The 26,391-nt window shown below is 43.7% G+C and overlaps 1 protein-coding gene across 12 annotated transcripts in view; it reads right to left on the bottom strand.

Moving 5' to 3' along the window:
- Positions 1 to 26,391, bottom strand: part of ANK1 (ankyrin 1) — a 216,452-nt gene that overhangs the window by 132,544 nt on the left and 57,517 nt on the right. The window lies entirely within an intron of this gene.

Raw genomic sequence — 26,391 nt, 5'->3', positions numbered from 1 at the left:
CCGGCTGCGGGCGCGGGGACTCCGGGGCGCCCAGGGCGGCGGGCGCGGGCCGCAGGGGCTTCCCGAGGGGCCGCCAGGTGCCCGGCCGAGCCGACTGTCGCCGCGGGCCTGTGCCGCCCAGCCCTGGGGCCGCAGGCAGCCTAGCTCCGAGCCTCTGCTTTCACAGGCTTTCACTCGGGGGGGGGGGGGGGGGGGCTGCGTTGCTTGATTACTGATTTGCAGGGAATCTGGGCACAACCTTAATAACACCGGGGCCAAAACCGGGAGCGTTCCAGGGGAGCAGCGGTGAGTCACCACGAACCGGCCAGGACAGAAGGGGGGCGCCGAGGCAGCTCCTCTCGCCACCACTGCCCCCAGAGTCCAGGCTGGGCCCCTCCCAGGCAAGCAGGTGCAGGCCTGCCCTGGGAAGGCTCCTGTCGCAGCATCTGTCTGTCACGCAGTGGCATGAGGTGGCATCTGCCCAGAGTGGCTTCATCCCGTGAGGACACTGTGCCCTGGAGCAGCAGTCGGTGGCCGGCAGAGGGGACCGATGACCCAAAGGAGCCCAACTGTAAGGCCCAGAGAGTGACGGTCTCCCCCGCGCCGGGAAGAGGCATCACGTGGATGGGCTGCCACTGCTGTACCATGTAACCTTGTTTTTCTTTCTAGAGGCGTCGACACCTCTGAGGTAGTCCTGCCTGAGAAGGGTCCCTCCGGCCTGGTTCACATGCCTCGCAGCCTCAGACTGGTCCAGGTCCCCTAACAGGCAGCCATCTGGCTTCGGAGACTTTCTGCAGATCCACACGGGGCCTGCTGTGAGGGCACAGCTGCTGTGGAAGATGCCCCCGAGGGCCGCCCCATGACCTTCTGTTTTGCACAGCAGCTGGAAAGTACCCTAGGAGAGGCTCAGGCTCTCTCCAAGCCGACCAGCACCTGACAGGGCTTGGGGAGGGCAAAGCGGTTCTAGGCCACATCCAGACTAAAAATAACCACCACAATCATAACAGCACAAGTCCTTACAGATGTCTATTGAAGCATATAATTCGAAACAATGGCTTTTTTTTTTTTTTTTTTAAGGAGCCCAGAAGGCTAAAAGATGCACAAGAATCAGGTCATGTTAGGCATGACTTCAAACAACTCTACCACAGGACAAATGGTCTCCCTTGGCAATGGATTTTGGGGTGGGCTAGGCTGGTCAGTGATGCTGACTAGCCTGCACCCCACTCGGGTGGAGGAATGGGTCTAGAATCAGTCATAGGGGAATTGGTATGTAGCAAGCGCTCAGTGAAGGTTTCTGGAATGGATCCATGGTTGTCATAGAGCATGAGAAGACCACCATTCAGAGAAGAGAAGACACTGTTTTTCTCTTCAGAGTCTCCTGTCTCTGAGGAGAAAATGTCAGCAAGGAAATATGGCGCATAACACAATTTAGGAAGGCCCTGTAGGTAGGAACTAATTTCAAATCTTTGGCAAGCATAGACGTCAGGCAGGCTTGATTTTTTGTGTCTTGTTGCTTCCTGCCACAAGACAGTCCCTCACAGGTCCCTGAGCCCTGCGCTCCAGCAGCTGAGCCGCTCCGGGAACTGGGGCACCTCAGAATTTAACCCTGGAACCAGTCCCCCTGGCAACGTAAGGCTCCCCTCCTGTGGATACATTGAGGGGGGCAAAGGCCAGGCATGTGTGGGGCAAACCAAAAAAGCAATGTAAAGGGAATGGGACCACCATGCGAGCAGCTTGAGATCCCCGGATTCCCTGGGGTTCCCAGGGGCAGTCAGGCTAGGGGGCATGTGAGTTGAAGTGATATTTGTCACTCCTTTGTCAGCAGACCACTCTCCAGAGTGTTCACAAGTTCTCTGCCACACAATACCCATCTGTCTCTTAGGTCCTAACAGGGAGCCACAAAGCTGTCCCAGTGTGCGAAGTGCAGGCCCAGACTATTTCAGGATTGTGAGGATGCCTTGAAAATTCAGCACCCCCTCCACCCTTGTCCTTCACAAGGCCCTCTTCTCTTTGCCTGGTTTATTTATTTAATACAAGCATTCTACTCAGTGCTTACTGTGTGGCAGGCACTATTCGGACACTTGACGTTCACTCATTTAATCCTGATAATTCCTCTGTAAGGGATTCACTATCATTAGGCCCAGTTTATAGAGGAGGAAATGGAGGCATGAAACCATCAAAAAACCTACTGAAGAACAGGCAGAGAACCAGTTTCCAGCCCAGGCGGTCTGGATCTATGGTCTGGAGACCGACTTGGTCATTTTGCTTTGGCATCGATAACTAATTATTTTTCACAGTTAGCCAATCCATTTTCCTTAATATTAATGAATATTAATATATTAGTATTAATTGCCAATTAATTAATTTTCCTTAATATGAACTTATTCATTCCATTCCTGATGAGCATGGAATTCAACACCGTTGAATATTTCAAGTACTCTTGCTTAAGAGTTCTATTTTCCAAAGATGATAAATAAGTCAATAGGAGAAGTTTTTAATAGGTTTTTTATTATTATAAACTAATAAGACATCCTCACTGAAAAACCATTTGAAAAATGGAGGGTAGTGCATGTAGTCTTTCTTCTGATTCCTCCTACCTCATGTCCCCACCCCTCCTGGGACAGATGTAAACACCATCCTGAACTTTGTGTTTGACATTCCCTTGCTTCTCTTTATAGTTTCACCACTTCTGTATGTATTGTTGAGTTTCGCATGTTTCCTAACTTTGAGTAAGTAGAATTATGCTGCAGAGATTCTTCAGCTTATTTGCATTTTTTGTGCAACATGATGTTCGTAAGATTCAGCCAGGAGTGGCTTATTAATTTTCACCATTGTACGGTATTCCATTGTATGCAAACACCACAAATTATTTATCCATTTTACTGCTAATGGAATCTAAGCTGTCTTCAGCTTTTTTTGCTGAATTAAACCATTACCACTATGAGCATTCTTCTAAGAGCTTCATGCTGCACATTGCAAGATTTGTCTTGTGTGAACACTAGCGGGAGCAGAATTACTTTACTGTACATACATCTTCAGCTTTACTGGATAACGCCAAATTGTTTTTGAAACTGACTGTTCAGTTTGTACTCCCAATAACAGGGTATGCGGCTGCTCCTCAGGCTTGTCAGACTTTTAAACTTTTGTCAGACTGGCAGGTGTAAAATGGTACAGCATTATAGTGTTAATTTGCATTGCCCTAATTACTCAGGGGTTGGGCATCTTTTCACATGTTTTCAGGCCACTTATTTTTCATCTTCTGCAAAATTACTGTTAAGCCCTTTGCCCATTTTTCTATTTTGTTGTTTGTCTTATTGATGATTTGGAATTCTTTATATGTCTGGATAGGAATCATCTATCAATTATGCGCATTGCAAATGTCTTCTTCCAGCGTGTGGCTCATCTTTTTACTTTTTAAAATAGTATCTTTCAGGAACACCTGGGTGGCTCAGTCAGTTAAGTATCTGGCTCTTGGTTTCGGCTCAAGGTCTTGATCTGAGGGTGGTGAGATAGAACCCCGAGTTGGGCTCAGCTCAGCCCAGAGTCCACTTGTCCCTTTCCCTTCCCTCACATGCTCTCTTCTCTCTCTCTCTCTCTCTCTCTCTCAAATAATTTAATAAATAAAATCTTACAAAAAATAAAATAGGATCTTTTGATGGACAGAAGTTGCCAATTTTAATGTAATTAAATATATCAATCATTTCCTTTGCGATTGGTGCTCTCTCTGTCATGTTTAAGAACAACATCCTTGGGGCGCCTGGGTGGCTCAGTGGTTGAGCGTCTGCCTTTGGCTCAGGTTGTGATCCTGAGGTCCTGGGATAGAGTCCCACATCAGGCTCCCTACAGGGAGCCTGCTTCTCCCTTTGCCTATGTCTCTGCCTCTCTCTCTCTCTCTCTCTGTCTCTCATGAATAAACAAGTAAAATCTTAAAAAAAAAAAAAAAACTCTATCCCTAACTTGAGCTGATAAATATTTTCCTATTTTATAAATCTTTTATAGTTTCAATTGTTATACTTAGATCTTTAAGTCCACAGGGCTTATTTTTATGTGTAGTGTGAATTAAGAGTTCTTTTTCCGTATAGATCCTTGATTACTCTTGCACCATTTATTGAATAGTCCATCCTTTCTACATTGAAGTGCAGTGCCATCCCCATTATTAGGCAGTCTCCATGTACAGAAATCCGTTGGGGGCTCTCTCCTATTACCCATTGGCTTGTGCATCTCTTGCTGCCAATATCACACTGTCTTCATTGCTGTTGCTTTATCATAAGTTTAATATTGTTTGTAATAAGTCTTAATATCTCCTTACTTTAGTCCTCTTTAAAGTATCAGAGCTTCTCTTGGCCCTTTGCTCTTCCAGGTACATTTAGGAAAATGCCACACACACACAAAAACTCTAGGGATTTTTAATGCAATTACATAGAGTTCATTTATCAATGTCAAGAGAATTGACTTTATGATATTGAATCTTTCAATTGTATATACATGGCACCATATATCTATATATACATTCAGATCTTTAATGTTTTATAATATTATAATTTTCTCCATCCATAAGAGATCTTTCCCAATTTTTTTTTTTGGTTCGTTTCTTTGGATCTGATTATTTTAATACTGTTAAAAGCAAGATCTTTTATTTGATTATGTTTTTGTTTGGTTATTGCAGTGTTGGGAATATTAGTAACTTTTGAATCTTGAGCTTATAGCCAGCATTTGTGTTGAGCTCTTTTATTAGTTCTAATAGTTTGTGTCCATAATTCTCTTTGATTTTTCTCTGTAGACAGTTATTATTCACAAATGAGGACATTTTGATTTCTTTTGCAGGTTTTTTACTCCCTATTTTCTTTTCTTGTCCTGTTACATTGGGCGAGACATCCAGTACACTGTTGAATGGAAGCAATGATATCAGCATATTTATCTAGTCGCTGACTTACATGAGGCTGCTTTTAAAGCTTCATAAGTATGATGCTGCATAGTTTTTGTGGGTACCATTTATTAGTTAAGGAAAGGTACCTTCTGGTCCCAGTTTATTACAAGTTTTTAATCAGGAATGAATGTTGAAATTCAAGTCTTTGTTTTCCTTTGCTGTGAAGGTATTGCCTTACATTAATAGATTTTTCCAATGCTAAACTACCCTTGCATTCCTGAGTTAGACTCTTCTCGGCCATACTATATTACTTTCATTATAGCACCACTGGATTAGAGTTGTGGGGTTTCATGTAGGATTTTTGCATTCATAAATCATATTTTGTATTAATTTGGCACTGCTACATGATACATTACTCCAAACTTTTAAGAATTTAAAATACATTCTCCCTTTGCCTATTCTCTGCCTTTTTCTTTGTGTCTCTCATGTCTCTTTGTGTCTCTATTATTTATTATAAATAAATAATATATTTTTAAAAATTATTTTAAAAAAGAATTTAAAATACACACAAATATCTTGCTTCACAGATTTTGAGGGTTAGCAGCTCAGCTGACCAGCTAACCAGATACCAGCTTATTTGAGTATTCTGGCTCAGAGTCTTTCATGAAGTTGCAGTCAGGGTGTCAGCCCTGCTGGTTTCACTGGGGCTGCAGACTCCATACCCACAGTCCTCAAATGGCTATTGGCAAAAAGCTTCATTCGTCATCTTGGGGACCTATCGTTGTGTGTCCTCACCACATGGCAGCTGGCTTCCCCCAGAGTGATCCAAGAGAGCACAATAGAAACCACAGCCTCATAACGACCTAGTCTGGACATCACACATTCATCACTTCTACCATATTCTAACTATGTTTTTTTTTTAATTTTTTATTTATTTATGATAGTCACAGAGAGAGAGAGAGAGGCAGAGACATAGGCAGAGGGAGAGGCAGGCTCCATGCACCGGGAGCCCGACGTGGGATTCGATCCCGGGTCTCCAGGATCGCGCCCTGGGCCAAAGACAGGCGCCAAACCGCTGCGCCACCCAGGGATCCCACTACCAAATTCTATATGCTAGAAGCAAATCACTAAAATCCACCCCACACTTGAGAGCGAGGGCATTGTCAAAGGAAGTGAATCAAAGAATTTGTAGACCTATTTTAAAACTATGACTTGGCCTATTCTTTTATTTTCTTTTATTGTCTTTGGGTTGTCTTATCATGCTATACTAAGCTCATAAATGAGCTAGAGGTTAGTTTTCCTTCCTTTTCTAGTCTCTATAATGGCTTGTCTATGAGGAGTGTTCATCATTGCCTACAAAATCATCTAGTCCTCATGTCTTATTCAAAGAGATGGTGACTACAGGGGAGGGAGGTGACTGATTTGCTTTATTAAATGCTATACATATATCCAGGCTACAAGTTTGTTAGGAGATCAATATTTGGAAATTTGGAGAACTTTGCTCTCATTCTCTTAAACTTTACACATCGTTATCCACTCAGCAGTGGCCTAAAGTACTGCAAAATTCTTACATTCAGGCAAAACATAAAATTGAGAAATGACCTCATTCTTTAAAAAAAAAAAAAAAGCATTTCACCATGAAAAGTTAGAGGAATTAAATGCTTAAAGAGGTTGAATCATAGGTACTTAATTAATAAAAAAATAATAATCCAAATGTAGACTCCCACTTATTATGATAAATTTAAGATAGTGGTTTACAAACTTTTGGGTCTTAGGACCCCATTACTCCTTAAACATAACTGAGGACCCCATAGAGCTTATTCTTAAATATTATGTTTATTGATATTTACTGTGTTAGAAATTAAAACTGAGAGTTTTAAAAGCCAGGAGGTACCAAATTATCTGGACATAGCATAAGAAGCCCATTTTCCATTAATGCAGATGAAATTTTCATGAAAAATAATTATTTTCCAAAATAAAACAAAAATTTACTGAGAAGGGGATTGTTGCTTTACATTGTTGCAAATCTATGTAATGTCTGGTTTAAGAAAAGACAGCTGAATTATCATATCTGCTTCCACATTCACGGTGTTACAATATGTTTTGGTTGAGGCACCAGAAGACCTGGCCTCAGTCGGGGAGGGTAGAGTGTTTTCACATGTCTTCCATTAATCGAGTACATTCCTCTTGGACAGTACTCTAGAACTCTGCAAGCAGTCCTCTCTTAAAGGCTAGTTGCTGTGTGAATCTTGCTAAATATCAATGAACTCCTCTTGTGAGAGAATGAGAGGGAAAGGCCAACTGACATGTAGTGTGGTAAGAACAGCCTTGGCCTCAGGACCTCTGGAAAGGGCTGGGGGGCTCCCTGAGTCCTTTGAGGCTGCAGACTGAGGTACTCAAACATTCTCTGATGCTGAGACTCACAGCACCAGAGAATGAGAGACTGGAAAAGGACTCCCGTGTTCTCACTGTGAAAAGGAAACTGCAGCCCGAGACAGAATGTGATTTGTCCAGGGTTTTTGCAGAGCAGAGTCCTCTGGAGTCCCCTGCTCTTTCCACTACTGGGTGAAAAAAGATGAGGAAGATCAAGAAAAGAAAGAAGAGCAGCAGGGCAATGTTCCAAGGTAGCAGATCATGACCAATTCCATTTTTGATAGTTTTATGTGCTAATGAGTCAACTGATGGATCTTTCAGGCCTTTCTTTGCCTCTGAAGACCCTTGTTTATGCCTGCATTTGGCCATTCTCTTAGTTGGACAGTGTCATCATCAAGAGACATGAGAAAAATGTCATCAAATTCAAAGTGATAAAACTGTACTTCTTATCCCTTTTTTTTTCTTTTTAAAAAATATTTATTTATTTATTTGAGAGAGAGAGTGCATGGAACAGGGGGAGGGACACAGGAAGAGGGAGAGAGAGAATCTTTTTTTTTTAAGATTTTATTTATTTATTCATGAAAGACACACACACACAGAGAGGCAGAGACACAGGCAGAGGGAGAAGCAGGCTCCATGCAGGGAGCCTGATGCAGGACTCGATCCGGGGCCTCCAGGATCACACCCTGGGCTGCAGGCCTTGCTAAACCGCTGTGCCACTGGGGCTGGCTGCAGAGAGAGAATCTCAAGCAGACTTCCTGCTGAGCTTGATCTTACCACCCCGAGATCATGACCTGAGCTGAAATCAAGAATCGGACACTTAACTGACTGAGCCACACAGGTGTCCCTGTACTTCTTACTCTTTTAAGAAGAGGGAGGAAAGAATTAAATACTTGACCATAATAATAACAGCATTTATTAATTAAGCACTTACCATGTGCTCATTCATTCATTCACCCATCATTTCTTTCCTTCCTCCTTCTTTCCTCCCTCACTTCTCAGTGTCTCTCCCTTCTCTCTCTCTCTCTCTCTCTCTCTCTCTCTCTCTCTCTCTCACACACACACACACACACACACACACGTGTTTCCTTCACTACTCACCAAGTACCTGTTACATGCCTGGCATGTTAGCAGGTATACAATGGTAAAGAAAATAGACACAGTCTAAGTACCTTGGATCCATCACTCACTAATCTAACACTAGCTGGGGTCGGCACTGTCCTAACCACCATTTTAGTGATGAAATCATCTAGGGAGGAGAGGCACTACCAAAGTCATAGAGCTACTGAATGAATCTAGGTCTTACCCTGGAGCTGATGCCCAATAACCACAATAGCATAGTGCCTCCAGAATGACTGCGAGCCCCTGGTAGTTTTTCTGAATTTATGCTCCCCTGGAGTCCAGTGTGGAAAATCCAGTCATCATTGCCCCATTCCTTATGACTCTCTCACCTCCTTTCACCAAACATTTAACCCAACACTGTAACCTTATATCCCAGAGCAGGGACATGGCAACATCAAGTTGACAGGAATGGTGGTTAAGAGCCAGCTGTGTACTAGATGGGTCACACCACTGTGAGGGTGTGGTGGTCATGAGGACAATGACAGCCATGGGGCAGGGAAGTGCCAATAACATCTCTGATCATCTCTAAAAGATTCTGAGGCAAGAGATGGAAATCTGAGGACATTAACTTCCTCTTATTTTTAAGTTTGAGGGTAAAATACTAGTCTTCCAGGGGCCCTAGCTGAAGAAAGTCAGATTTCTATCACTGAATTTCCTTCCCTATATGTGTCTACAAGGGGGAGAAGACAGGGGAGCACCAGAGAAAGTGAGGTGCGGGGAGAAGGAGGAGGAAGGGGGAAGGGGAGGACTCCTCTCCTGGAGGAGGAGCCTGTTGGACCTGTCCCCAGGTCAACAGCCATCTGCTCTGAAGTCACACCCATAAAGGGACTTCTGCTGGAGGAGATCGGTGCCTCCTCTGTGAGGGCAGCACTTTGTGGCAATCTGCTGCACCAGCTCAGACATCTCTGCTGCCCACCCACCCTGCAACTTCCAGTTCCACCCAAGCTCCCATGGGCTCATTTCAACTCTAGAACAACTTTTCCTGAAAGCTCTTTGTCACAATAAAAGCACTAGACAAGGGGTCAGACTGTGTCAGTTTGAATTGAGGCTTTGTTACCTCACCCTTTGGAATCTGGAACCTGCAACTTACTCTTTCTGGACCTCAGTTCTCTTCATCCATCAAATGACTACAAAAATACTTTCTCTGCTTGCTTCACAGGATATTTATGAGGATGTCAATAAGTGTTCCATCTAAAAGTGCTTTCTTATTATCAACTGAAATAATAATCATGCTTCTAGATTAATATATGCCAAGAATAATAAATGACCTAATTTATGCATTCCCCTGTTCCTTACAATTCAACAAGCTGGGGGCTTTTTTTGGCAGTATCGAAAATTCCAGTAGCTACTCACCTCCTTGGGCTTCCATAGATTTCTCCAAGTTGGTTCTCCATCCTAACTAATTGGGAGGAACACACTTATTTCTTTAAATACACAAGCAATGGGAATTTATCATAAGATAAAAGGATTTTTTTCCTAAATAATTAGTTTGGAAAAATGATAAAATAACTTATCATCTCACTGCCTGAATATAACCACTGTTGTAACTGGAAGATCATATCGAAACAGGGTCATGAACCTGGGCTTTGGCTTCAGACAGACCTGAGTTCTCCCACTCAGCAGCTGCAAGACCTTGGGGGCACCTTGCTAAGGTCTCTCAGTCCCTGAATTACCTCTGCCCTGAGATAAGAATAGGGATGCTCCTTCTGGTGGGGTGTGGGGGCTGCCCAGAGGAGTGGGGGTACCACGTGTGTACAGCCCACCCACAGCCAGTGCTCAGGAAATGCTAGCTGCTGCTATTATTCTAGTGATTATTTCTGCAGACTTTTCAAAATGCACACCTAATACACATAAACATATATATGGTTTCAAAAATAGGAGTCATGATGTTTTATAACCTGTTTTTGTTAACAGCATATCGGAAATGTTTTTTCACGTGAGAAAAATACACATCTTTTCTGTGCCATCTTTTAATGCCGGCAGGGTAAGATGTCCTCAGGATGTCTGCTACCTCGTTTAACCTGCCCCCTATTGCTAAACACTTAGACTCTTCCCAACTTTTTGTTTTTGCCAATTTAAACAATGTTACAATTAATATCTTTGTGCTCTTGAATGTGATTTCCTTAGGATTCTTCCCAGATATTTTCCTAGACAGGCTAGAGTCAAAAGTTGTGAACATTTTTGAGGCTTTGATGGGCTATGTCAATGTTTCTCCAGAAAAATGTAACTGCTTTCTGCATCCTGCTAGCCATGGGCATTTGTTTGTTATTCATGAGAAACACAGAAAGAGAGGCAGAGACATAAAATATACGGAACACTTTGTGAATTTGTGTGTATTTGCTTTTTACCTCTGAAAAATGACTTCTTACAGTAGGATTATCATCCTACACCACTGACCCTGCTGCATGCCTGTCTTCGTCTTGCCTGGGGGCCTGACTCAGACAGCCAGACCCATGCGACCATACCAGTGTGGCTCCATCCAGAGCCTGCACTTCCCTGGTGACATGCTTTGGAGAACTGACTTTAGTTGGGGAGTAGTTCTTAATCCCCACTATGATCTCATTCCTTACAGTTTATACTGTATCTTCTTTGTATATGTTGCCAGTTAAAGACACGACCACCTCACCTCGTTTGGCCATTACTTATGCTGGCTTAGCAGAGATTTATTTACCTAATTATCCCAATCCTTTAAGGATCTATAAAACATGCACTGCATTTACACCAAATACGCACCTCTGTAAAAAAACAAACAAACAAAAACAAAAACAAAAAACCTCTAAACCAGCAGGAGGTTTCCATCTTATAATAATCATGGTAATAATGTACATTTGTAGAGCAATTTGCAGTTTGCAAACATAATAACATACACTATGATGTGTAATACTCAAAACAATCCTGGGACTTTTATTGTCATTAAAAGTTATTATTATTTCTGTTTTACAAAGGGAGAAACTGCAACTCAGAAAATCATACTGAGTTGCCCATGGCCCCACAGCTAATTAGTGACTAAGGCTGGAATCTGTTTTCTGATTAAGTCCTAGGCTCTCATGCCACACTACTTCTCCTACTCTGTGAACATAAATTAATCGTGTTGTTGAGGGTTAGTCGATCACTGTTATTCTCCTACAGGGTATCCAATGGATGGTCGTGGGAGGGGTGGATAGAGGTGAGGAAGAAGGGAAAGAGAGACAGGGAGAAGGAGAGGGAGAGAGAATTTTGCTTTGGGTTTCCTAAAATTCTAGCTTTACCTCTCCTCTAATGATAATAAGGTTTTAAGTTGATTATTCTGGGGGGTGCCTGGGTGGCTCAGTTGGTTAAGAGTCCAGACTCTTGATTTTGGTTCAGTCCATGGTCTCAGGGTCCTGGGATAGAGCCCTGTGTCCGGCTCCACGCCCTGGGTGGGGAGTCTGCCGGAGAGTCTCCCTCTCCCGCTATGCCTGCCGCCTCCCTCTTGCACATGCACACTCTCTTTCTCTCTCTCCAATAAATAAATCTTTTTTTAAAAAAGCTGAATATTCTGTCTCAGGATCATTCTGCAACCCGGAGGGCATTTAGACTCCTAAAATCTTCAGCCTATGCTTTCAGATGTGGCACGGATGGTCTGATTATTTATAGTCTGGCATTTCCTAAACTAGGCAGTGTTTGGGGAGGAAGTCAGCCATCCTGACAAATGCTGAATGTTCACAATTCAGCTGAATAATCAGTGAATCTAAAGTTTCATGTTAAAAGGTATAAAGGCAGAAGGCTCTTTTTTATTCTCCTGAGAAAGGCAAATCTCGGGCCTCACAGCTCAGACTTGTTCCTCCCTTCCCTCAGGTCAGGGATCTGGCCTGTCTGGAAAGGACCTGGGTCTCCAAAGGGAAGCCATCTCCAGCATCTCCATGGAGGTTCTCCAAAGTCAGATCGATGTCTCTTCTAGTGGCTCACACACCTCCTGTGTACATGCAACAGACCACAGGTCCTTCATTTCACACAGGATCATAGAACTCAAAGTGGAAACAGACTTTAAAGACCTTAAAGGTCACCTAGTGCTAAATAATCCTTCTTCTGACATCCCTGACAGGGATTGGGGCCGCTTTTCCTTGACCTTCTGGAACAATAGGTCCCAGGAGCTCAGAAGTGCCTCCTCCCACAGAGGCTTCACTGCTTCAGTCCTGGTTCCCACCACCACCATCCTCTCAGCTTTCATCCCCACATCGAGCAGTGGCTGCCCCACATCGCTCAGACTGCCTCCCTTCCAGGCCACAAGCCCAGGTCCTGCACAGGGTGGGAATAACAACACTGTCTACCTCATGGGACTTCTGTGAGGACCAGACAAGATTGTGCATGGCCAGCGCTCCCCATGGGGCCTGCGCATAGTAGGTGCTCAGTAAATGTAGCTGTTATGATGAGACTTTGTTTTCTCCAAGCTGACTTTTAGTCTGTTCATGCTCCTCAGGGTCTTTCATCTGGACATCCTGGCAAAACACTCGAGAGAGCAGTTGTGATCTCCATCCAAATATGTTTAATGCTCCACCTGCCCCAGAGTTCAGTGAATGTGCTTGCTAGGTCAGGAAAGAAGAAACTAGAAGGTTAGAGTCCATGGCTGAGGAGGGGCCAGAGCAGGTCACTGAAACCCTCTCTGTGGGCTGGTCTTGCTCCATTCAGTAGCCCATTCTGGGTAGAGTTGTTCAACCAGTTACATCGTTCAAGTCACCTATTATCATCTGACCCAAATGCCTTCAACGACATTAGGAGAGACTCTGCCAATATAAAACATATCCAGAGTAGAATATCAAAATATATAAAAATATAAAAATAACAAATAAAAAATAAATATGCACAGAGCTCAAACGTTTTCTTTCCTTGCTGAAATGGCAGGTCTTACTGTCAGGCGTCACAGTCCTTAGAGTATTCTCCTTTTGCTGAATGCTGGGCACATTTGTTGATTATGGCAACATAATCACTTTGCTTATGATAGAACCACCACGTGGTATTTAAGAAATACTTTATTTTGTTGTTGTTATGTGTGTACATGTTTGTCTCCTTTATTAAAAGGAGAGCTCTTTGGGGACAGAGATTGCAGTGTATCTATCGCTAGATGTCATCCAAGCACAGGGCTTTAAACATAATAGATGCTCAGTGATTACCTGTCAAGTGGACCATGAATATATGCATGCAAGAAAAAAATGAATGAATGATTTCTCACAATAAATTATTGTTGACTGTTGTAAAGTAAATGAGTTTATTTAGGCAGGACTCATTCTTGGTAAACCCATGCTAGCTGCCAGTGACCATGATTTTCCCCTAACTGGTCATATACCTCCTCATATACCTGGAGGAATGGAGGTATATTCCTCCATATACCAGGAATATGGTATTCCTGACAAATTCAGGAATTTGGCATTGTGAAATCTGCTTTCTTGAAAAGTGAGACATATACTCACTTCCAGTTACCTTTGCAGTTCTTCAGGACTTCACCAATATTCCCAAGACTGTCTCTGTGGCCACATGCCCAAGTTTACTGGGCACCAGGAAGGACCTGCTCCAGACAAGGAGACCCAAGCCCCTTAGACACTTGTATACTAACATTAACACTGGTCTGAAACAAGGTGGATCAGTTCAGTTGAGCCTACTCTCCAAAGTCTCCAAACTTTTTAAATTGTACACTTTCATCAATAAAAATATTTTTGAGCATAAACTTTCAATATATGGATATTTATTTATCTATAATTCATATACAAGTAATACTATGACAACATATTATATACATTATAAAATATACAACAAAATAGAAAAATTTTAAAAGATAAGATATTGTCTCACTACATCTTCTTGCACAGCACTGGACCCTACTTTGGAGACCACAGGGCCAGAGCTTATCATCAAGGTAATGAACCAACTCCCCCACAGGGCACTGCCCTCTGGAGCCACCATGGGTTTGTATCCTTAGCTCTCCAAGCACCTCCCAAATGTATGCCACTGGTCACACATTGATTGGGAGCACTGAGCAAGAGCATGACCAGGACAGAGCCATCTGAGTGTGAGCCCTTTTCTGCCACAGACTGCAATTGGGGATCCCCCTCCCATGGGCGTCTAATCCTATGCAAATTGCTGAGTACCACAGAGCCTTCTTTGCTCACATAATAAATAGGAAAACTACTACCTACATTTCGGGCTGTTCTGAGGATTACAAGACGTGATACGTGGAATGTGTAGAATGTGGGCACAGAATTGGTGTCCAACCGATGTCTATCTCCTCACCTGTAGGGTACATGCTCTTTTACTTGGAAGATAGTGACTACAAGAAATAAAGTAACTTGGAGCTCATCAAGAGCCTCCATATTAATACATGGAAGTATTTTTCTTCTAGCCAGTAGTTGAAGATATAATTACTTAGAAACACTAAGGGACAATCTAGGGAGAGAGAATGGTTGGTGTAGATAAGAAAGGGAGTGGGTGTTAATGAGCAACATGAGAAAAAAAGCGCCCAACTTAAGAAGGAAACAGACATATTAACTCAACTTTTCCGCCCTCCACTTTTTTCTCCAGTGAAGCAATCTTTACATTAGAGATATTTTTAAAATGTAGTTTTATACCTGAATAGACCCATAACCAGCAAGGAAATTGAAGCAGTATTCAAAAATCTCCCAACAAACAAGAGTCCAGGACTGGATGGGTTCCTAAGAAAATTCTACTAGGCATTTAAAGAAGAATTAATACCTAGTCTTCTGAAGCTGTTTCAAAAAATAGAAATGGAAGGAAAACGTCCAAACTCTTTCTATAAAGCCAGCATTACCTTGATTCCAAAATCAGACAAAGATCCCACCAAAAAAGAGAATTATAGACAAATATCCCTCATGAACATTGATGCCAAAATTCTCACCAAGATACTAGCTAATAGGATCCAACAGTACATTAAAAGGATTATTCACCATGACCAAGTGGGATTTATTCCTGGGCTACTAGGGTGGTTCAATATCTGAAAATCAATCAATGTGATACACTACATTAATAAAAGAAAGGACAAGAATCATATGATCTTCTCAATAGATGCAGAAAAAGCATTTGGCAAAGTACAGCATCCTTTATTAAAAGTCTTCATGGGGTGGCCTGGGTGGCTCAGCAGTTTAGCGCCGCCTTCAGTCCAGGGCCTGATCCTGGAGACCTGGGATCGAGTTCCACGTCAGGCTCCCTGCATGCAGCCTGCTTCTCCCTCTGCCTGTGTCTCTGCTTCTCTCTCTCTCTCTCTGCGCGTGTTTCTCATGAATAAATAAATAAAATATTTTTTTAAAGTCTTCACAGTGTAGGTATAGCAGGAACATACCTCAATATCATAAAGCCATATACAAAAAGCCCACAGCAAATATCATTCTCAATGTGGAATAACCAAGAGCTTTTCCCTAAGGTCAGGAACATAGCAGTGTTATCCACTATCACCACTGCTGTTCAACAAAGTAGTAGAAATCCTAGCCTCAGCAATCAGACAACAAAAATAAATAAAAGGCATCTGAATCAGCAAATAAATCAAACTCTCACTTTTTGCAGATGACCTGATACTCTGTATGGAAAACCCAAAGGACTACACCCCAAAATTGCTAGAACTCAACAGGAGTATGAATTTATATGGAAGGATATAAAATCAATGCACAGAAATCAGTGACATTTCTATACACTGACAATGAGACTGAAGAAAGAGAAATTAAGGAATCAATCTCATTTACAATTGTACCCCAAACCATAAGATACCTAGGAATAAACCTAACCAAAGAGGCAAAGGATCTGTACTCAGAAAACCATAGAACACTCATGAAAGAATTTGAGGCAGACAAAAGAAATGGAAAAACATTCCATGCTCATGGATTGGAAGAATAAATATTGTGAAAATGTCTATGCTACCCAGGGCAATCTAAACATTTAGTGCAATCCCTATCAAAATATTACCAACTTATCTCACAGAGTTGGAACAAATAATCCTAAAATTTGTATGGAATACAAAAGGAAAGACCATGAATATCCAGAGGAATGTTGAAAAAGAAAATCAAAACTGGTAGCATCACAGTTCTGGATTTCAAGCTATATTACAAAGTTGTGAGCATCAAGACAGTATGATAGTGACACAAAAACATACACAGAGATAAATGGAACAAAATAGAGAACCCAGAAATGGGCCTTCAACTCTATGGTCAACTCATCTTTGACAAAGCAGGAAAGAATATCCAATGGAAAAAAGACAGCCTCTTCAACAAATGGTGTTGAGAAAACTGGACAGCCACATGCAGAAGAATGAAAATGGACCATTTCCTCACACCATACACAAAAATAAACTCAAAATGGATGACAGATCTGAATGTGAAATAGGAATCCATCAGAATCCTAGAGGAGAACACAGGCAGCAACCTCTTTGACCTGGGCCACAGTAATTTCTTACTAGACATGTCTCCAAAGGCACGGGAAACAAAGGCAAAAATGAACTCTTGGGACTTTATCAAAATTAAAAGCTTCTGTACAGCAAAGGAAATAGTCAACAAAACCAAAAGACAACTGACAGAATGGGAGAAGATATTTGCAAATGACATATCAGATAAAGGGCTAGTATCCAAAATCTGTAAATAACTTATGAAACTCAACACCCAAAGAACAAAAATTCCAGTCAAGAAATGGGCAGAAGACATGAACAGACATTTCTCCAAAGAAGACATACAAATGGCCAATAGACACATGAGAAAATGCTCTGCATCACTTGCCATCAAGGAAATAGAAATCAAAACCCCAATGAGATACCACCTCACACTGGTGAGAATAGTGAAAATTAACAAGACAGGAAACAACAGAAGTTGGAGAGGATGTGGAGAAGGGGGAACCCTCTTGCACTGTTGGTGGGAATGTGAACTGGTGCAGCCACTCTGGAAAACAACATGGAGGTTCCTCAAGAAGTTAAAAATAGAGCTACCCTATGACCCAGCAATTGCACTACTGGGTATTTACCCCAAAAGATTCAGATATAGTGAAATGATGGGACACCTGTACCCTTAATGTTTATAGCAGCAATGTCCATAATAGCCAAACTGTGGAAGGACCCTCAATGTCCTTCGAAAGATGAATAGATAAAGAATATATATATATATATATATACACACACACACATACAATGGAATATATATACAATGGTATATATATAATATAATACAATGGAATATTACTCAGCCATCAAAAATAAAATCTTGCCATTTCCAACGACATGGATGGAACTAGAGGATATTATGCTAAGTGAAATAAGTCAGTCAGAGAAAGACAATCATCCTATGATTTCACTCATATGTGGAATTTAAGAAACAAAACAGAGGATTATAGGGGAAGAGAGAAAAAAAATTAAACAAGATGAAATCAGAGAGGGAGACAAACCATAAGAGACTCTTAATCATAGGAAACAAACTGAGGGTCACTGGAGGGGAGGGTGAAGGGATAGGGTAACTGGGTGATGGACATTAAAATGAGCACTGGGTGTTATACAGACAGATGAGTCACTGACTCTACCTCTGACACCAAATATACCTTATATGTTAATTAATGTATTATCTAATGAATTTAGATAAAATTTTAAAAAATTTTAATGTAGTTTTATTTAAATTTAAAATGTATCATGCAATATTTAAGATATATGGAAAAGGACAAAGAAAAATGCAACACACAGCTATGTATCTAACACTCTACTCAAGAAATAAAACATTACAGTTAAATCTACCCTTTGTACCTCCCTCCCAGCCCATTTATATTAATTTGGTATTTATCACTCCACACACTTCTACACACTTTTATAACAAACATATATATCTCTAAGCAGAATAGAGTATCATTTTGAGTATTTTTAAACTTAAGAATGTCTTGGGGCACTTGCGTGGCTCAGTCAGTTAAGCATCTGTCTTCAGCTCAGGTCAGGATCCCAGGTCCTGGGATTGAGCCTCAGCAGGGGTGGGGGGGGGGCGGTGGGGAGGCTGGTCCCTGCTCAGCAGGGGGTCTGCCTCTCCCTCTCCCTCTGTCCCTCTCTCTCATGCTCTCTCTCTCAAACAAATCTTTTTTTAAACAACAACAAACTATATCTTACTATTACATTATTATTATCACTTTGGTTTATTAACTCATCCATGCAACAAATATTTATGAAGTGTCTACTATGTTTTTTTGTGTAATGATCAATTGTAATATAAAAGAAAATCCCTTCACTTCCCAGTCCTAGAAAGATGTCAGTACAAACTACATGAAAAATTCTTCCTTCGCAAAATCATTTTCAGACTTGCAAATTCTTACTGCTTTCATTTCACTATTTCCACAGAAAACTCACTGATCTGTTAGCAGGCAAAGCAAAGATGGATACTCTTTCCAGAGTGTGGGGTGTAAAAGACATGTCAGGAATGCCTGAGTTTCTCCACCAGAGAAAACGGGTGGAATGTCTGGGAAAGGCGGGAAATTCAACACCACCTTCACAGGGCTTATTTTCTAGACAGCAGTGTTCAGAATAGAGTTCTTGAATCCCATCCAAGGGAGTTTAGTTATAGAGGCATCTGTGTAGGAGTTTATGCTAAAGAGACTGCTAGCCTGCCCGGTTCTATGCACACACAGCTGGTAGGTGTGGAAGGCTGGCTCCAGACATTTCCATCTGGCTCTAGGGCCTGCGTTCCCCTCATGAGCTGTGTGTCTCCTCAAGACTGAGGGCTTCTTGGGCCTTCCCTTCTTTCCTCCCACTGCCAACAGTGGGTGCAGCAAGAAAGTGAGGCCAATTTCACAAACTACCAGCAGAGTAACCCAATGTGACAGTTCACCCATTCCAGTTTTCTGTCACACAGCCTTCTGACTTTTTTTTTTAGATTTTATTTATTTATTCATGAGAGACACAGAGGGACAGGCAGCGACACAGGCAGAGGGAGAAGCAGGCTCCCCTCAAAGAGCCCAGTGTGGGACTCAATCCTGGGACTCCAGGATCACACTCTGAGCCGAAGGAAGACGCTCAACCGCTGAGCCACCCAGGCGTCCCCAGGCTTCTGACTAAAAAGATTTTCCAGGTCACGGTGTTCTTGCCCTTTGAATTACATAAGCAAAAATAATTCTATGAATACAAATGATCAATCCTCTATTAATCTGTCATCACAATTGTTGGTAGGTTGCAAAGCTCCTCCAGCCTCTGCCCCGCCCCCCACCCCAGAACTGGCCTTTGGATTTCACTTTCATGTTGATCACACTCATGCCAATGATGCTCATTGACTGCATGTCTACATCCGGGGAAGGAGAACCACTCTTCAACAACCACTGTACATAAGTCAGAGTGATTTTTACCAGTGAAAATGCAGTGTCCTTAAGTCTTTCAATGGGTGCACCTTTGCGGAGGAATGTGCCCCAATCAGGTAGCAGTGGTGTTAGGACTGATCCTGCTTTAAGCAAAATATGGCTGAGGTTCCTCTTTCAGACCTGGAAATAGCCACACAATGCTCAAGAGGGCCCCCTCTTGACACAGCCCCCCTATGCTCACTGCCCCCCTGCCCCATGCAGCAGCTGCCTCTGAGAACCGGGTCCCACTGGCCGAGGTGAGCTTCATATAGAACCACCAGTCATGGGATCCCTGGGTGGCGCAGTGGTTTGGCGCCTGCCTTTGGCCCAGGGCATGATCCTGGAGACCCGGGATCGAATCCCACATCGGGCTCCCGGTGCATGGAGCCTGCTTCTCCCTCTGCCTGTGTCTCTGCCTCTCTCTCTCTGTGACTATCATAAATAAATAAATAAAAATTAAAAAAAAAATTAAAAAAAAAAAAAAAGAACCACCAGTCACACGCTCAGCACCGGAGAACAGCCTTACCTTCACAGGTGGAGATTTGGGACAGGGTAATGGGATCTCACTCCCATGTCACTCCTGATCCTATCCGCCAGTGAGCATGCACGGGAGATCACCAACTGATCCCCCCCAAGCCCCCTTCCAAAGAGGCGTGTCAGATTCGAAACTCTCAGCACGATGTCCTATCCTAGAAATAGGAAAGGTCACTCCAGGGCCTCTCAGGGCCCCCACAATGAGCCCTATGTCCGTCCTCTCTTTTGCGCCTGTCTGATCGCCCTCTTTTTCCAGGACAGGTTTCTCAGGCCCATCTCACTGTCTGTGACCCTGCTGGGGGCCCGAGGTCTCATTCCCTTGAATCCGAATCGTTCACTCTTGTAAGAGCCTCGGCGCCAGTCCCCTCGGCCCCAGATCCCCTTGCTCACTCGTGCAGGGCAGAGCCCCACGGCAGAGCCCCCACACCCCCCTGGCCCTCTCCTCCTGCCACCTCCAGCAGTCTTTCCAGGCCTCCAAGGGGGCCCAGCGCAGGTCTGTGCATCCCCCTGGGGCGCCCATGAGCTCAGTGTGCCACCAGCCCCAGAGCACACCCCTTTCTTAATAAGGAACAATGGCTTTGTTTTTTTGGTCTGGTTATACCAATAAATCATTTCATTGTAAACCGAAGATACCAAGTGAAAAAAAAGAAACTGAAAATTACCCATAAATCCCTCTGCCATGTGATAAACATTATTTATATGTTGATACATTTGCTTACAGTCTTTTCTCTTTGCCTATGAATAAAACATATTTTTTCCAAATTGGCTTTATACCATGTATAATAATTTGCATCCCGTCATGTTTCCAAGCCTCACTATGACAATAGACACACCACTCTCATTGTTGTCTCGGTATCCCGGGCATGCTATTCTTCTCGATTCCCAGTCCTGCAAAACCTTGCCTAATAATCTCAGTCTGTACTAACTTCATCCTCATCAATATGTTCAGCGTTTGTTATACAGATTGCATAATTCGGCGCTTGATGTATTGTCTTGTCTTTTCTAATAACTTGGAGAATTGGTCTTTGGTTCCTGGAATTAATGGAAACCCCTAAAGGTCAGTAAGCACATCACACACAGTATTTGGTGATTTACAGATCACTTCCTATTTTGCAGATTCTATGACCACCCCGTCCCCCACCTTTGGTGTTTCTATGCAAAAGCAGAGATTCTCAGATAAAACCACCAGAAGCCAGGAATAAGGACCAAACTCATGATGAAATACTTTTTCCAAGTTAATCCTAGAAAAGCATGAGACTCACATCTTGTCTTTTCATAACTCAACCCTGCCCTTGGCTGGTGGTGGCGAGAGCACAGTTCCCTAAGGATCACGGACTGAAGGCTGGAACCATCAGGACCTGGGCCCCCCTGGAGCCGAATGACTGGAGTGTCAAGGCAAAGCAGTAATAAGAGGCCAACTCACCTCACACTCCTCATAACTTAAAAATAAATAAATTAAAAGGTCTGTAAAAGAAAATTGAGGTGAGAAAGAATTGCAAATTGATGACACTTACTGTCTACCATGAAAGTAGCATTTCTCTGACCCATTTTACAAAGGTAATTCCCTCTGCTCCCAAACATAAATACACACACACACACACACACTGTCACACACTCACACATTCACACCCCTGCTGGAGCAAGAGAGAGTAACCTCCTGTTATTGGTAACAGAGTGAGATCACTCACAAGTCCAGTTCAGTTCCAAGGCCACAGAAACTGGAAAGGACACTTTCTCTCTGGCTTGCTGGAGGTGTTTTATTTGTTTATTTATTTGTTTGTTTTAATTTTTATTTGAGAGAGAGAGAACGAGAGTGAGGGGGGCAAGGGTAGGGAGAGGGAGATGCAGACTCCCCGCTGAGCCAGGAACCTGACTTGGGGTTCAATCCCGGGACCCTAGGATCACGACCTGAGCAGAAGGCAGACACTTAACCCGCTGGAGCCACCGGGGCACCCCTGCCGCGGGCATTCTAATGCCAGCCGCTCAGCATCCACCCGGGGTCACCAGTCCTCCATCGCCTCACATCTAGCGCTTCACTGCCTATCAAAGGCCGCGTGCAGGAGGAGGAAAGGACATAGGCAGTCTGGGTGCTGCCCCCTGTTCCTTCCACCCCCACCCCTCCCCGTTCTCCCCAGCCCTGACCCTGCACTTGCACAGCTGTGTGGCTCTGACGAATCACTTTACCTCTGTGGGCCGCCTTTCCTCCCTTGTACATGAGCTGTGGGTTCCTTCCAGCTCATGGCCCAACAGTCTGTGAAACGCCTGCACCTTCCCCATCTCCGTATTCCACATCTGAAAGTGCAGCCTGCAGTTTGTGATGGGGGTGGCCGGGAGCCTCTATCTCCTGCCTGACTCCCCTTCCCCTAGACAGTGGCCCTGGTTCACCTCAGGTGTCACCTCCCATGAAGCCCTTCTTCCCTTGGAATTCTCCTCGTCATTGTCATCGCCACCACCAGATGGAGGGGGTCTCCTCCTGCTCTGTGCTCCGAGTACGTTTTGTTTATTCCTCTGTGGTGAGTCTGATACAGACGGCTCTCCTGTCCTTGGAACAGTAGCACAGACATGCCCTTGGGTGCTGCTGGCAATTGGATCACTCCCCCTCCCGCTGCAGCGATAGGCCCGGGGAGAGGGCATTTGCAACAAAAATAGGTACTGTTCCTCTGCATGCTTCAACAGTTCTTATATCTTTGCTGGGGGAGTTGCTCTTCATTTCTCTGAAGATGCTCCATAGAAGGTTGAAGAAGATGATGTGTTCCAGCAGTAGCGGACAGTATCAGAAGGGTGAGGGGAGGGCAGGTGCTGACAGGCTGTTAATCCCCTGGGGAACCTCGAAGACAGTGCGGCAAGGGCGGGTTCCAGCAGAAGCTCCTACCAATGGCTACCAGCCGAGATCCAGGGGGCCACTCCCTCCCTTCTCTGGTCCCAGGGCCCCCCCAATGCCGTCTGTCCTCCCCAGAATGCCCCCTGGCGACTGCTGGGCCATCTGGGTCCCAGTGACCTCAAACCTGGGGTGACTCACTGTTTAAAATTAAATAGAATAAAGCCTATTCTGACCTAATTTTAGAATGGTGAGTGAGGGGTCAGGGTGGGGAGGGTCCCTGGCTCCCTGCACAGCCTACCACCATTCTGCTGAGGCCCTTCCCCACCCTCCTCTCCCTTCAATGGGGATCACTGTTTACACATTGGGGGCATTTGGGGAAGCACCTCCCTGGGTCTGTCAGTCGGTTTTCAGAAGCTTCCTCCCCAAGGCTTTGAGGGAAAACCTCACTGTGGCATTTCCTAGAAAAAAAAACATGTGAGGTTTCTTCTTGCGGCTTGGTGATCTTAGTTGATGTTTCTGAGGGGCTACAGTTACATCACCAAATCCTCATTATGACCTTGTGAGTGGAGCTATCACTACCTCCACTTGGCAGATGCAGAAACTGAGGCCCAGAGAGGCTAAGTGCTACTTGATTAAGGCTTCGCTTCAGTGACCAGAGCTGGATTTGAATCCAGGCAATCTGACTCTGAAGCCCTCATCCTCACCATGAGGCTCTATTTCCTTCTCGTCTAACCCATTCTATAAGACCTGGAATGGGTAGTTCCTAGAATAGAGTAAATAGTCTTCCAAAATTCAGATTCTCCTTTGGATTCTCCATTTGAAGTGCACCAGAGGGCCTCATTATGTAAAGACTCTCATCCCCTGGGGTGCCTGGTGGCACAGTTGGTGAAGTGTTGGACTCCTGGTTCTGGCTCAGGTCGTGATCTTGGGGTCATGATGTTGGGGTCACGGGATGAAGCCCCACATTGGGCTCCACGCTCAGCCTGGAGCATGCTTGAGATTCTCTCTCCCCTCTCCTTCTGCTCCTCCTCCTGTTCTCTCTCTCTCTCAAATAAATAAATAAATCTTAAAAAAAAAAAAGAGAGAGAGAGAGACTCTCATTCCCTAACTGGTCTTGTACAAGAAAAAGCTGACTTGGAAAGTTATTTCATTTTTATTTTTTTAATATATATTTATTTATTATTTATGATAGACATAGAGAGAGAGAGAGGCAGAGACACAGGAGGAGGGAGAAGCAGGCTCCATGCCAGGAGCCTGATGCGGGACTCGATCCTGGGACTCCAGGATTGCGCACCCTGGGACAAAGGCAGGTGCTAAACCATTGAGCCACCCAGGGATCCCCTATTTCATTTTTATAAGTGAGGTTTCCCTATCTCTGCCTAGAGATTCCCCCAGTCGATATAAATGAAAGGATCTAGTACATTTTGCTTGGCACACAGCAAGCACTAAATAATTATTTGTTGAATCCAATTGGGGGCCTGCATGAATCTCCAGCCATTTGCCTGTCAAGCTGGGACGGCCCAACATATGCCCCCACACTAGGCATCTAGACCCAAGAAAAGACCCTTCTCCTTTTATTCAAAATACACAAACTTCTACAAAGTACACAGGCTACCAGAGAAGCATGCAGTTCCTCTCCGGGGTCATCTGCTCCTGATGAGGCTTATTAAAATAGGAAACTATTTTAAAGCTAAATCATCAATCAAAAATATTCTCCATTCTGGAATGGCTGCTCTCCACAGATAATAAAATCCCATCAACTTGCTCCAAAGAAAAAGTGACCTATATAACAATGACCGCATGAATAACAATTAATCCTCCATTGAAATGTTCAAAAGCTGGAATTGGGGTACAGCCAAGATTCCCAGGGAGTATCAGGACCTGGTGTCTTGATTGTAAACCTGGAGCAGATAAAGGAAGGGCTATCTGAGATCAGAACTCTCAGGGACAGGACTCAACTCCCAAATGGCAGGTGTAAGTGTGATGTGGTTGGGACTGAACAAAGCAAATAGTACCCGGTGCCCAAGGAAAAACACAGGAAACCAGCTGTGTGTCGGTTCTGCTTGAGAAGATCTCCAAAGAATAATTTTTTAGATGAATAAGGTTGTAAATGACTCAACCATGCCAAATAACCAAGGCAAGGGCTGTGTCTGCAGTACCCTCCTAACCCTTGAAGAGCAATTGACCCCATCAAGATGTCTGCGTTTACACGGCCACTTGGTTTTCTTCACCAAATGGATTAATCTTTTGGTCACATTCTTTATCAGTGGATGTAGAAGCTCAGTGGTGGTGTCTACTATGTCCCAAAAAGGGTCCTCCATGAAAATAAAGTCGCATCAAAAGGCAGTGAAGAGGGACATCTGGGTGGCTCAGTGGTTGAGCGTGTGTCTTCGGCTCAGGTCATGATCCTGGAGTCCCAGGATCGAGTCCTGCTTTGGGCTCCCTACATGGAGCCTGCTTCTCCCTCTGCCTGTGTCTCTGCCTCTGTGTGTATGTGTGTGTGTGTGTGTGTGTCATGAATAAATAAGGAAAATCTTAGAAAAAAAAGGCAGTGAAGGAAACTATAAGATACAAAATAGTGACCTGAGAGGTAGGGGACCCAGGTTGTGGCTTGGACCCTGACATCGACTCTCTTTGAAAGCCTGGACTAGTCACTTGACGTCTCTGGATCTCCACTTTCCCATCTGTGAAAGAACCAAGCAGCTATCCTCTGAGAAGTGTGGGAGGCTGCGGGTACCTATCAGTTCCCCTGATAACAATCAAGCCGAGAGAGTTTCTTACAATATTTAACGTACACACTTAGCACATGGCCTGGCAATCCGCTGCTGGGTGTGCATCCAAGATACACGGAAATCCACATGCACAGAAAAACCTGTACACTAATGTTTACAGCAGCTTTATTTATAATTGCCCCAAACTGGAATCAACTCGAATATCCTTGGGTGAGATGTATACAGTGGATCACCGCTCAGAAACGAACCATTGATACAACAACATGAGTGGATTTCAAATGCATTATGCTAAGTAGAAGAAGCCAGAAGCAAAGGCCACATATTGCACGATCCCATTAAATGACATTCTGAAAAAGGCGAAACTAGAGGGCCGGAAAACAGAATTGTGGTTGCCGGGGAGGGGGTGGAGGAGAACTTGACTATGAAGGGGCAGCTTGAGAAAATTTAGTGGGAAGGTGATAGGACTGTTTTGTATCTAGACTGCGGCAGTTCATGATTCTATGCACTTGTCACAACTCAGGACTGAAGAAAAAGAAAAGTGAACTTTACCGTAATGAAATTTAAAAAATAAGTATTAAAAATTATTTTAAAGCTCAAGACCAGATCCTCCAAGACTGAAAAGAGAGAGAGTTTCCCTAATAAAGAGAGAGAGAGAGAGAGGG

This window comes from Canis lupus, chromosome 16 (assembly GCF_011100685.1).
Source record: "Canis lupus familiaris isolate Mischka breed German Shepherd chromosome 16, alternate assembly UU_Cfam_GSD_1.0, whole genome shotgun sequence".
NCBI lineage: Eukaryota > Metazoa > Chordata > Mammalia > Carnivora > Canidae > Canis > Canis lupus.
The sequence above is the reverse complement of the archived record's forward strand: the minus strand, read 5'-3'. Positions and strand labels throughout refer to the sequence as shown.